This window comes from Lolium perenne, chromosome 3, assembly GCF_019359855.2.
Source record: "Lolium perenne isolate Kyuss_39 chromosome 3, Kyuss_2.0, whole genome shotgun sequence".
NCBI classification, from domain to species: Eukaryota; Viridiplantae; Streptophyta; class Magnoliopsida; order Poales; family Poaceae; genus Lolium; species Lolium perenne.
The window spans coordinates 113,391,198-113,403,037 of record NC_067246.2 but is presented as its reverse complement, the minus strand read 5'-3'; positions in this window follow the sequence as shown (position 1 = coordinate 113,403,037).

Genomic DNA, 11,840 nt, shown 5'->3' with positions numbered 1-11,840 from the left:
CGCGTAATGTAATCAGTGACTACATCCTCAAACATAGCACCAATGTTTTATCCCTAGTGGCAACAGCACATCCATAACCTTAGAGGTTCTTGTCACTCCTCCAGATTCACGGAGACATGAACCCACTATCGAGCATAAATACTCCCTCTTGGAGTTACTAGCATCAACTTGGCCAGGGCATCTACTAATAACGGAGAGCATGCAAGATCATAAACAACACATAGACATGAATTGATAATCAACATAACATAGTATTCTCTATTCATCGGATCCCAACAAACGCAACATATAGAATTACAGATAGATGATCTTGATCATGTTAGGCAGCTCACAAGACCCGACAATTAAGCACAATGGGGAGAAGACAACCATCTAGCTACTGCTATGGACCCATATTCCAGGGGTAGACTACTCACTCATCACTCCGGAGGCGACCATGGCGGCGTAGAGTCCTCCGGGAGATGAATCCCCTCTCCGGCAGGGTGCCGGAGGCGATCTCCTGAATCCCCCGAGATGGGATTGGCGGCGGCGGCGTCTCTGGAAGGTTTTCCGTATCGTGGCTCTCGGTACTGGGGGTTTCGCGACGGAGGCTTTAAGTAGGCGGAAGGGCAGGTCAAGAGGCGGCACGAGGGGCCCACACCCTAGGTCGGCGCGGCCAGGGCTTGGGCCGCGCCGCCCTATGGTGTCGCCACCTCGTGGCCCCACTTCGTCTCCTCTTCGGTCTTCTGGAAGCTTCGTGGCAAAATAGGACCCTGGGCGTTGATTTCGTCCAATTCCGAGAATATTTCGTTACTTGGATTTCTGAAACCAAAAACAGCAGAAAACAGCAACTGGCACTTCGGCATCTTGTTAATAGGTTAGTTCCAGAAAATGCACGAATATGACATAAAGTGTGCATAAAACATGTAGATATCATCAATAATGTGGCATGGAACATAAGAAATTATCGATACGTCGGAGACGTATCAGCATCCCCAAGCTTAGTTCTGCTCGTCCCGAGCAGGTAAAACGATAACAAAGATAATTTCTGGAGTGACATGCCATCATAACCTTGATCATACTATTTGTAAAGTATATGTAGTGAATGCAGCGATCAAAACAATGTATATGACATGAGTAAACAAGTGAATCATATAACAAAGACTTTTCATGAATAGTACTTCAAGACAAGCATCAATAAGTCTTGCATAAGAGTTAACTCATAAAGCAATAATTCAAAGTAAAAGCATTGAAGCAACACAAAGGAAGATTAAGTTTCAGCGGTTGCTTTCAACTTGTAACATGTATATCTCATGGATATTGTCAACATAGAGTAATATAATAAGTGCAATATGCAAGTATGTAGGAATCAATGCACAGTTCACACAAGTGTTTGCTTCTTGAGGTGGAGAGAAATAGGTGAACTGACTCAACAATGAAAGTAAAAGAATGGTCCTCCATAGAGGAAAAGCATCGATTGCTATATTTGTGCTAGAGCTTTGATTTTGAAAACATGAAACAATTTTGTCAACGGCAGTAATAAAGCATATGTATCATGTAAATTATATCTTACAAGTTGCAAGCCTCATGCATAGTATACTAATAGTGCCCGCACCTTGTCCTAATTAGCTTGGACTACCGGATCATCGCAATGCACATGTTTTAACCAAGTGTCACAAAGGGGTACCTCCATGCCGCCTGTACAAAGGTCTAAGGAGAAAGCTCACATCGGATTTCTCGCTATTGATTATTCTCAACTTAGACATCCATACCAGGACAACATAGACAACGAATAATGGACTCCTCTTTTATGCATAAGCATGTAACAACAATTAATTTTCTCATTTGAGATTGAGGATATTGTCCAAAACTGAAACTTCCACCATGGATCATGGCTTTAGTTAGCGGCCCAATGTTCTTCTCTAACAATATGCATGCTTAACCATAAGGTGGTAGATCGCTCTTACTTCAGACAAGATGAACATGCATAGCAACTCACATGAAATTCAACAAAGAGTAGTTGATGGCGTCCCCAGTGAACATGGTTATCGCACAACAAGCAACTTAATAAGAGATAAAATGCATAAGTACATATTCAATACCACAATAGTTTTTAAGCTATTTGTCCCATGAGCTATATATTGCAAAGGTGAATGATGGAATTTTAAAGGTAGCACTCAAGCAATTTACTTTGGAATGGCGGAGAAATACCATGTAGTACGTAGGTATGGTGGACACAAATGGCACAGTGGTTGGCTCAAGGATTTTGGATGCATGAGAAGTAATCCCTCTCGATACAAGGTTTAGGCTAGCAAGGCTATTTGAAACAAACACAAGGATGAATCGGTGCAGCAAAACTCACATAAAAGACATATTGTAAACATTATAAGACTCTACACCGTCTTCCTTGTTGTTCAAACTCAATACTAGAAATTATCTAGACCTTAGAGAGACCAAATATGCAAACCAAATTTTAGCATGCTCTATGTATTTCTTCATTAATGGGTGCAAAGCTTATGATGCAAGAGCTTAAACATGAGCACAACAATTGCCAAGTATCACATTACCCAAGACATTTATAGCAATTACTACATGTATCATTTTCCAATTCCAACCATATAACAATTTAACGAAGAAGAAACTTCGCCATGAATACTATGAGTAGAGCCTAAGGACATACTTGTCCATATGCTACAGCGGAGCGTGTCTCTCTCCCACAAAGTGAATGCTAGGATCCATTATATTCAAACAAAACAAAAACAAAAACAAACCGACGCTCCAAGCAAAGCACATAAGCTGTGATGGAATAGAAATATAGTTTCAGGGGAGGAACCTGATAATTTGTCGATGAAGAAGGGGATGCCTTGGGCATCCCCAAGCTTAGACGCTTGAGTCTTCTTGATATATGCAGGGGTGAACCACCGGGGCATCCCCAAGCTTAGAGCTTTCACTCTCCTTGATCATGTTGTATCATCTCCCTCTCTTGATCCTTGAAAACTTCCTCCACACCAAACTCGAAACAACTCATTAGAGGGTTAGTGGACAACAAAAATTAACATGTTCAGAGGTGACACAATCATTCTTAACACTTCTGGACATTGCATAAAGCTACTGGACATTAATGGATCAAAGAAATTCATCCAACATAGCAAAAGAGGCAATGCGAAATAAAAGGCAGAATCTGTCAAAACAGAACAGTTCGTATTGAAGAATTTTATCGAGGCACCAGACTTGCTCAAATGAAAATGCTCAAATTTAATGAAAGTTGCGTACATATCTGAGGATCACTCACGTAAATTGGCATAATTTTCTGAGTTACCTAAAGAGAAAACAGCCCAGATTCGTGACAGCGAAGAAATCTGTTTCTGCGCAGTAATCCAAATCTAGTATGAACTTTACTATCAACGACTTTACTTGGCACAACAAAACACTAAACTAAGATAAGGAGAGGTTGCTACAGTAGTAAACAACTTACAAGACACAAAATAAAAACAAAGTACTGTAGTAAAAACATGGGTTGTCTCCCATAAGTGCTTTTCTTTAACGCCTTTCAGCTAGGCGCAGAAAGTGTGTATCAAGTATTATCAAGAGATGGAGCATCGTTATCATGAGCTCCCCCATCCGTAGTGGTACTAAGGGCTTTGTCAATTTTAGGCCTATAATAATACTTCTTTGGTCTAGGCACCTTAGAGACATACATAAACTTTTACTCCTTACCCACATAAGCTTTCTCCTTATATTTAAGAGAAGAAAATGTTGAACCCAAGGTTCCCATAGCTTTTTCAAGTTCGTCAGTCCTATTGGTTTGATCATCATGGACAACAAAAGTTCCTAGGACACTAATTCTTTCATCAATTCCTCCTAAGGATTTATCAAGTTCATCAGTTTTATCAAGTAACATTTCCAATTTAGCTTCAATACTTGGAAAATTTTTCTCTAAGGTTTCCAATTTTCATAACATCTTCAAGAGAGATTTCAGTTTTAACTTCATGAACAGGGGGTATTCCAAATAGACTCTCAATAATGCAGCTAGCTTCTAATGCAGGAGTACTTAGGAAGTTACCTTTCGCGAGACTATCAAGAACATACCTATTCCAGCTAGAGATACCAACATAAAAATTCCTGAGTAAGATAGTGGTGGAGTGTTTCTTAGTGCACCGATTATGGGCATCACTAATTCTATACCAAGCATCTCTTAAACATTCTCCCCCTCGTTGCTTAAACGTACGAACTTCAACTTCAGGATTACTCATTTTAGCAGTAATAAATAAAACAAACTAGATAAAGTAAATGCAAGTAACTAATTTTTTTGTGTTTTTGATATAGCAAACAAGATAGCAAATAAAGTAAAACTAGCAACTAATTTTTTTGTATTTTGATTTAGTGCAGCAAACAAAGTAGTAAATAAAACTAAGCAAGACAAAAACAAAGTAAAGAGATTGGGATGTGGAGACTCCCCTTGCAGCGTGTCTTGATCTCCCCGGCAACGGCGCCAGAAAAAGAGCTTGATACGCGTACAACACGCGTCCATTGGGAACCCCAAGAGGAAGGTGTGATGCGTACAGCGGCAAGTTTTGCCTCAGTATGAAACCAAGGTTTATCGAACCAGTAGGAGCCAAGAAGCACGTTGAAGGTTGATGGCGGCGGGATGTAGTGCGGCGCAACACCAGAGATTCCGGCGCCAACGTGGAACCTGCACAACACAACCAAAGTACTTTGCCCCAACGAAACAGCGAGGTTGTCAATCTCACCGGCTTGCTGTAACAAAGGATTAACCGTATTGTGTGGAAGATGATTGTTTGCAGAAAACAGTAAAACAGTATTGCAGTAGATTGTATTTCAGTATAGAGAATTGGACCGGGGTCCACAGTTCACTAGAGGTGTCTCTCCCATAAGATAAACAGCATGTTGGGTGAACAAATTACAGTTGGGCAATTGACAAATAAAGAGGGCATGACCATGCACATACATATTATGATGAGTATTGTGAGATTTAATTGGGCATTACGACAAAGTACATAGACCGCTATCCAGCATGCATCTATGCCTAAAAAGTCCACCTTCAGGTTATCATCCGAACCCCCTCTAGTATTAAGTTGCTAACAACAGGCAATTGCATTAAGTATTGCGCGTAATGTAATCAGTGACTACATCCTCAAACATAGCACCAATGTTTTATCCCTAGTGGCAACATCACATCCATAACCTTAGAGGTTCTTGTCACTCCTCCAGATTCACGGAGACATGAACCCACTATCGAGCATAAATACTCCCTCTTGGAGTTACTAGCATCAACTTGGCCAGGGCATCTACTAATAACGGAGAGCATGCAAGATCATAAACAACACATAGACACGAATTGATAATCAACATAACATAGTATTCTCTATTCATCGGATCCCAACAAACGCAACATATAGAATTACAGATAGATGATCTTGATCATGTTAGGCAGCTCACAAGACCCGACAATTAAGCACAATGGGGAGAAGACAACCATCTAGCTACTGCTATGGACCCATAGTCCAGGGGTAGACTACACACTCATCACTCCGGAGGCGACCATGGCGGCGTAGAGTCCTCCGGGAGATGAATCCCCTCTCCGGCAGGGTGCCGGAGGCGATCTCCTGAATCCCCCGAGATGGGATTGGCGGCGGCGGCGTCTCTGGAAGGTTTTCCGTATCGTGGCTCTCGGTACTGGGGGTTTCGCGACGGAGGCTTTAAGTAGGCGGAAGGGCAGGTCAAGAGGCGGCACGAGGGGCCCACACCCTAGGTCGGCGCGGCCAGGGCTTGGGCCGCGCCGCCCTATGGTGTCGCCACCTCGTGGCCCCACTTCGTCTCCTCTTCGGTCTTCTGGAAGCTTCGTGGCAAAATAGGACCATGGGCGTTGATTTCGTCCAATTCCGAGAATATTTCGTTACTAGGATTTCTGAAACCAAAAACAGCAGAAACAGAATCGGCACTTCGGCATCTTGTTAATAGGTTAGTTCCAGAAAATGCACGAATATGACATAAAGTGTGCATAAAACATGTAGATATCATCAATAATGTGGCATGGAACATAAGAAATTATCGATACGTCGGAGACGTATCAAGTGCTACCTTTAAATTTCCATTCTCTACCTTTACAGTATATAGCTCATAGGACAAATAGCCTAAAAACTATTGTGGTATTGAATATGTACTTATGCACTTTATCTCTTATTAAGTTGCTCGTTGTGCGATAACCATGTTCCTGGGGACGCCATCAACTACTCTTTGTTGAATATCATGTGAGTTGCTATGCATGTTCGTCTTGTCTGAAGTAAGGGAGATCTACCACCTTATGGTTAGAGCATGCATATTGTTAGAGAAGAACATTGGGCCGCTAACTAAAGCCATGATCCATGGTGGAAGTTTCAGTTTTGGACATATATCCTCAATCTCATATGAGAAAATTAATTGTTGCTACATGCTTATGCATAAAAGAGGAGTCCATTATCTGTTGTCTATGTTGTCCCGGTATGGATGTCTAAGTTGAGAATAATCAATAGCGAGAAATCCAATGCGAGCTTTCTCCTTAGACCTTTGTACATGCGGCATAGAGGTACCCCTTTGTGACACTTGGTTAAAACATGTGCATTGCGATAATCCCGGTAGTCCAAGCTAATTAGGACAAGGTGCGGGCACTATTTGTATACTATGCATGAGGCTTGCAACTTGTAAGATATAATTTACATAACACATATGCTTTATTACTAACGTTGACAAAATTGTTTCTTGTTTTCAAAATCAAAGCTCTAGCACAAATATAGCAATCGATGCTTTCCTCTTTGAAGGACCTTTCTTTTACTTTTATGTTGAGTCAGTTCACCTATTTCTCTCCATCTCAAGAAGCAAACACTTGTGTGAACTGTGCATTGATTCCTACATACTTGCATATTGCACTTATTATATTACTCTATGTTGACAATATCCATGAGATATACATGTTATAAGTTCAAAGCAACCGCTGAAACTTCATCTTCCTTTGTGTTGCTTCAATGCTTCTACTATCAATTATTGCTTTATGAGTTAACTCTTATGCGAGACTTATTGATGCTTGTCTTGAAGTACTATTCATGAAAAGTCTTTGCTATATGATTCAGTTGTTTACTCATGTCATTTACATTGATTTGATCGCTGCATTCATTACATATGCTTTACAAATAGTTTGATCAAGGTTATGATGGCATGTCACTCCAGAAATTATCTTTGTTTATCGTGTACCTGCTCGGGACGAGCAGAAATTAAGCTTGGGGATGCTGATACGTCTCCGACGTATCGATAATTTCTTATGTTTCATGCCACATTATTGATGATATCTACATGTTTTATGCACACTTTATGTCATATTCGTGCATTTTCTGGAACTAACCTATTAACAAGATGCCGAAGTGCCGATTCTTGTTTTCTGCTGTTTTTGGTTTCAGAAATCCTAGTAAGGAAATATTCTCGGAATTGGACGAAATCAACGCCCAGGGTCCTATTTTGCCACGAAGCTTCCAGAAGACCGAAGAGGAGACGAAGTGGGGCCACGAGGTGGCCAAACCATAGGGCGGCGCTGCCCAAGCCCTGGCCGCGCCGACCTATGGTGTGGGCCCCTCGTGACACCCCTTGACCTGCCCTTCCGCCTACAAATAGCCTTCATCGCGAAACCCCCAGTACCGAGAGCCACGATACGGAAAACCTTCCAGAGACGCCGCCGCCGCCAATCCCATCTCGGGGGATTCAGGAGATCGCCTCCGGCACCCTGCTGGAGAGGGGAATCATCTCCCGGAGGACTCTACGCCGCCATGGTCGTCTCCGGAGTGATGAGTGAGTAGTCTACCCCTGGACTATGGGTCCATAGCAGTAGCTAGATGGTTGTCTTCTCCTCATTGTGCTTAATTGTCGGGTCTTGTCGGGATTAATGCAATTGTCTGTTGTTAGCAACTTAATACTGGAAGGGGTTCGGATGATAACCTGAAGGTGGACTTTTTAGGCATAGATGCATGCTGGATAGCGGTCTATGTACTTTGTCGTAATGCCCAATTAAATCTCACTATACTCATCATAATATGTATGTGCATGTTCATGCCCTCTTTATTTGTCAGTTGCCCAACTGTAATTTGTTCACCCAACATGCTGTTTATCTTATGGGAGAGACACCTCTAGTGAACTGTGGACCCCGGTCCAATTCTCTTTACTGAAATACAATCTACTGCAATACTGTTCTACTGTTTTCCGCAAACAATCATCATCCACACTATACATCTAATCCTTTGTTACAGCAAGCCGGTGAGATTGACAACCTCGCTGTTTCATTGGGGCAAAGTACTTGGTTTGTGTTGTGCAGGTTCCACGTTGGCGCCGGAATCCCTGGTGTTGCGCCGCACTACATCTCGCCGCCATCAACCTTCAACGTGCTTCTTGACTCCTACTGGTTCGATAAACCTTGGTTTCTACTGAGGGAAACTTGCCGCTGTGCGCATCACACCTTCCTCTTGGGGTTCCCAACGGACGCGTGTCGAACGAAAAGACAATACGTCAACCACGCGCATCACCTGTACAAAGGTCTAAGGAGAAGGTTCGCATTGGATTTCTCGCTTTTGATTATTCTCAACTTAGACATCCATACCGGGACAACATAGAAAACAGATAATGGACTCCTCTTTAATGCATAAGCATTCAACAACAAATAATATTCTCATAAGAGATTGAGGATTAGTGTCCAAACTGAAACTTCCACAATGATTCATGGCTTTAGTTAGCGGCCCAATGTTCTTCTCTAACAATATGCATACTCAAACCATTTGATCATGATAAATCACCCTTACTTCAGACAAGACGAACATGCATAGCAACTCACATGATATTCAACAAAGGTGTAATAATTGATGGCGTCCCCAGAAACATGGTTACCGCTCAACAAGCAACTTATAAGAAATAAGATACATAAGCTACATATTCAATACCACAGTAGTTTTTAAAACTATTTTCCCATGAGCTATATATTGCAAAGACAAAGAATGAAAGTTTAAAGGTAGCACTCAAGTAATTTACTTTGGAATGGCAGAGAAATACCATGTAGTAGGTAGGTATGGTGGACACAAATGGCATAGTTTTTGGCTAAAGGATTTTGGATGCACAAGAAGTATTCCCTCTCAATACAAGGCTTAGGCTAGCAAGGTTGTTTGAAGCAAACTCAAGTATGAACCGGTACAACAAAACTTACATAAGAACATATTGCAAGCATTATAAGACTCTACATTTTCTTCCTTGTTGTTCAAACACCTCACCAGAAAATATCTAGACTCTAGAGAGACCAATCATGCAAACCAAATTTTAACAAGCTCTATGTAGTTTTTCACTAATAGGTGCAAAGTACATGATGCAAGAGCTTAAACATGATCTATATGAGCACAACAATTGCCAAGTATCAAATTATTCAAGACATTATACCAATTACCACATGAAGCATTTTCCGTTTCCAACCATAATAATGATGAACGAAGCAGTTTCATCCTTCGCCATGAACATTAAAAGTAAAGCTAAGAACACATGTGTTCATATGCAACAACAGAGCGTGTCTCTCTCCCACACAAAGAATGCTAGGATCCGATTTTATTCAAACAAAAACAAAAATAAAAACAAACAGATGCTCCAAGTAAAGCACATAAGATGTGACGGAATAAAAATATAGTTTCACTAGAGGTGACCTGATAAGTTGTCGATGAAGAAGGGATGCCTTGGGAATCCCCAAGCTTAGATGCTTGAGTCTTCTTAAAATTTGCAGGGATGAACCACGGGGGCATCCTCAAGCTTAGACTTTTCACTCTTCTTGATCATATTGTATCATCCTCCTCTTTTGATCCTTGAAAGCTTCCTCCACACAAAACTCAAAACAACTCATTAGAGGGTTAGTGCATAATCAAAAATTCACATATTCAGAGGTGACATAATCATTCTTAACACTTCTGGACATTTCATAAAGCTACTGAAAGTTAATGGAACAAAGAAATCCATCAAACATAGCAAAACAGGCAATACGAAATAAAAGGCAGAATCTGTCAAAACAGAACAGTCCGTAAAGAAGAATTTTTCTGGGGCACTTAACTTGCTCAGATGAAAAAGCTCAAATTGAATGAAAGTTGTGTACATATCTGAGGATCATGCAAGTAAATTGGCAGATTTTTCTAAATTACCTACAGAGGGGGCTGCTCAATTTCGTGACAGTAAGAAATTTGTTTCTGCGCAGTAATCCAAATCTAGTATCAACCCTACTATCAAAGACTTTACTTGGCACAAAAATGCAAATAAATAAAGATAAGGAGAGGTTGCTACATTAGTAACAACTTCCAAGACTCAAATATAAAATAAAAGTGTAGAAGTAAAATAATGGGTTGTCTCCCATAAGTGCTTTTCTTTTAACGCCTTTCAGCTAGGCGCAGTAAGTGTGAATCAAGTATTATCGAGAGATGAAGCATCAACAGAGGGGTTCGGAGTTTTCTCAACTATGCATTGTATCTTATCTATGTAAGTTTCAGAGGCTCCTTTTTCATTACTCTTAGGCTTGCTATTCTCATCAAACAAATTTTCAGGAACAATCCAATCAAAATTCTTTTCTAGTGCCTCGCACATTCCTAAGAGCTTGCAAGGTATTGACGTTTTAATCTCCCCCTCACAATTAACTTTATCAGTGTACTTTAGTCTATATTTTTCCATTTTTTCAAGGGTACTAGCAAAGTTGGTATAAAAACCAAGCATCTTATATTTAATAAAGACTTTTCTAGCTTCTCTTGCTACATCACCAAATTTTTTAAGAAGGGTTTCTAAGACAAAATCTTTCTTTTCTCCTTCTTCCATATCACAGAGTGTAAGAAACATATGTTGCATTATGGGATTGAGATTAACAAATCTAGTTTCCAACATGTGTACTAAACAGGCAGTAGCACTTTCATAAGTAGGAACAGTTTTTACCAAGGGTGTATCTTCAAAATCTTCATCCATACTAACATGGGTGAAAAATGCTTCTATATTATCTATTCCAATGATAGACCCTCGTCCTACCGGTATATCTTTCAGAGTGAACTTAGGAGGAAACATGATGAAAATAAAATAAAGTAAATGCAAGTAACTAATTTTTTGTGTTTTTAATATGGAGAACGCAAACAAGATAGTAAATAAAGTAAAACAAGTAACTATTTTTTTGTATTTTTGATATAATGAACAAACAAAGCAGTAAATAAAATAAAGTAAAGCAAGACAAAAACAAAGTAAAGAGATTGGAAGTGGAAGACTCCCCTTGCAGCGTGTCTTGATCTCCCCGGCAACGGCGCCAGAAAATGAGCTTGATACGCGTGAAGCACACATCCGCTGGGAACCCCAAGAGGAAGGTGTGATGCGTACAGCAGGAAGTTTTCCCTCAGTAAGAAACCAAGGTTATCGAACCAGTAAGAGTCAAGGATCACGTGAAGGTTGTTGGAGGAGGAGTGTAGTGCGGTGCAACACCAGGGATTCCGGTGCCAACGTGGAACCTGCAGAACACAATCAAAATACTTTGCCCCAACGTAACAATGAGGTTGTCAATCTCACCGGCTTGCTGTAAAAAAAGGATTAAATGTATAGTGTGGAAGATGATGTTTGTTTGCGAAGAACAGTAAAGAGCAATGTTTGCAGTAGATTGTATTCAGATGTAAAAGAATGGACCGGGATCCACAGTTCACTAGTGGTGTCTCTCCAATAAGAAATAGCATGTTGGGTGAACAAATTACAGTTGGGAAATTAACAAATAGAGAGGGCATAACAATGCACATACATATCACGATGACTACTATGAGATTTAATTAGGGCATTACGAC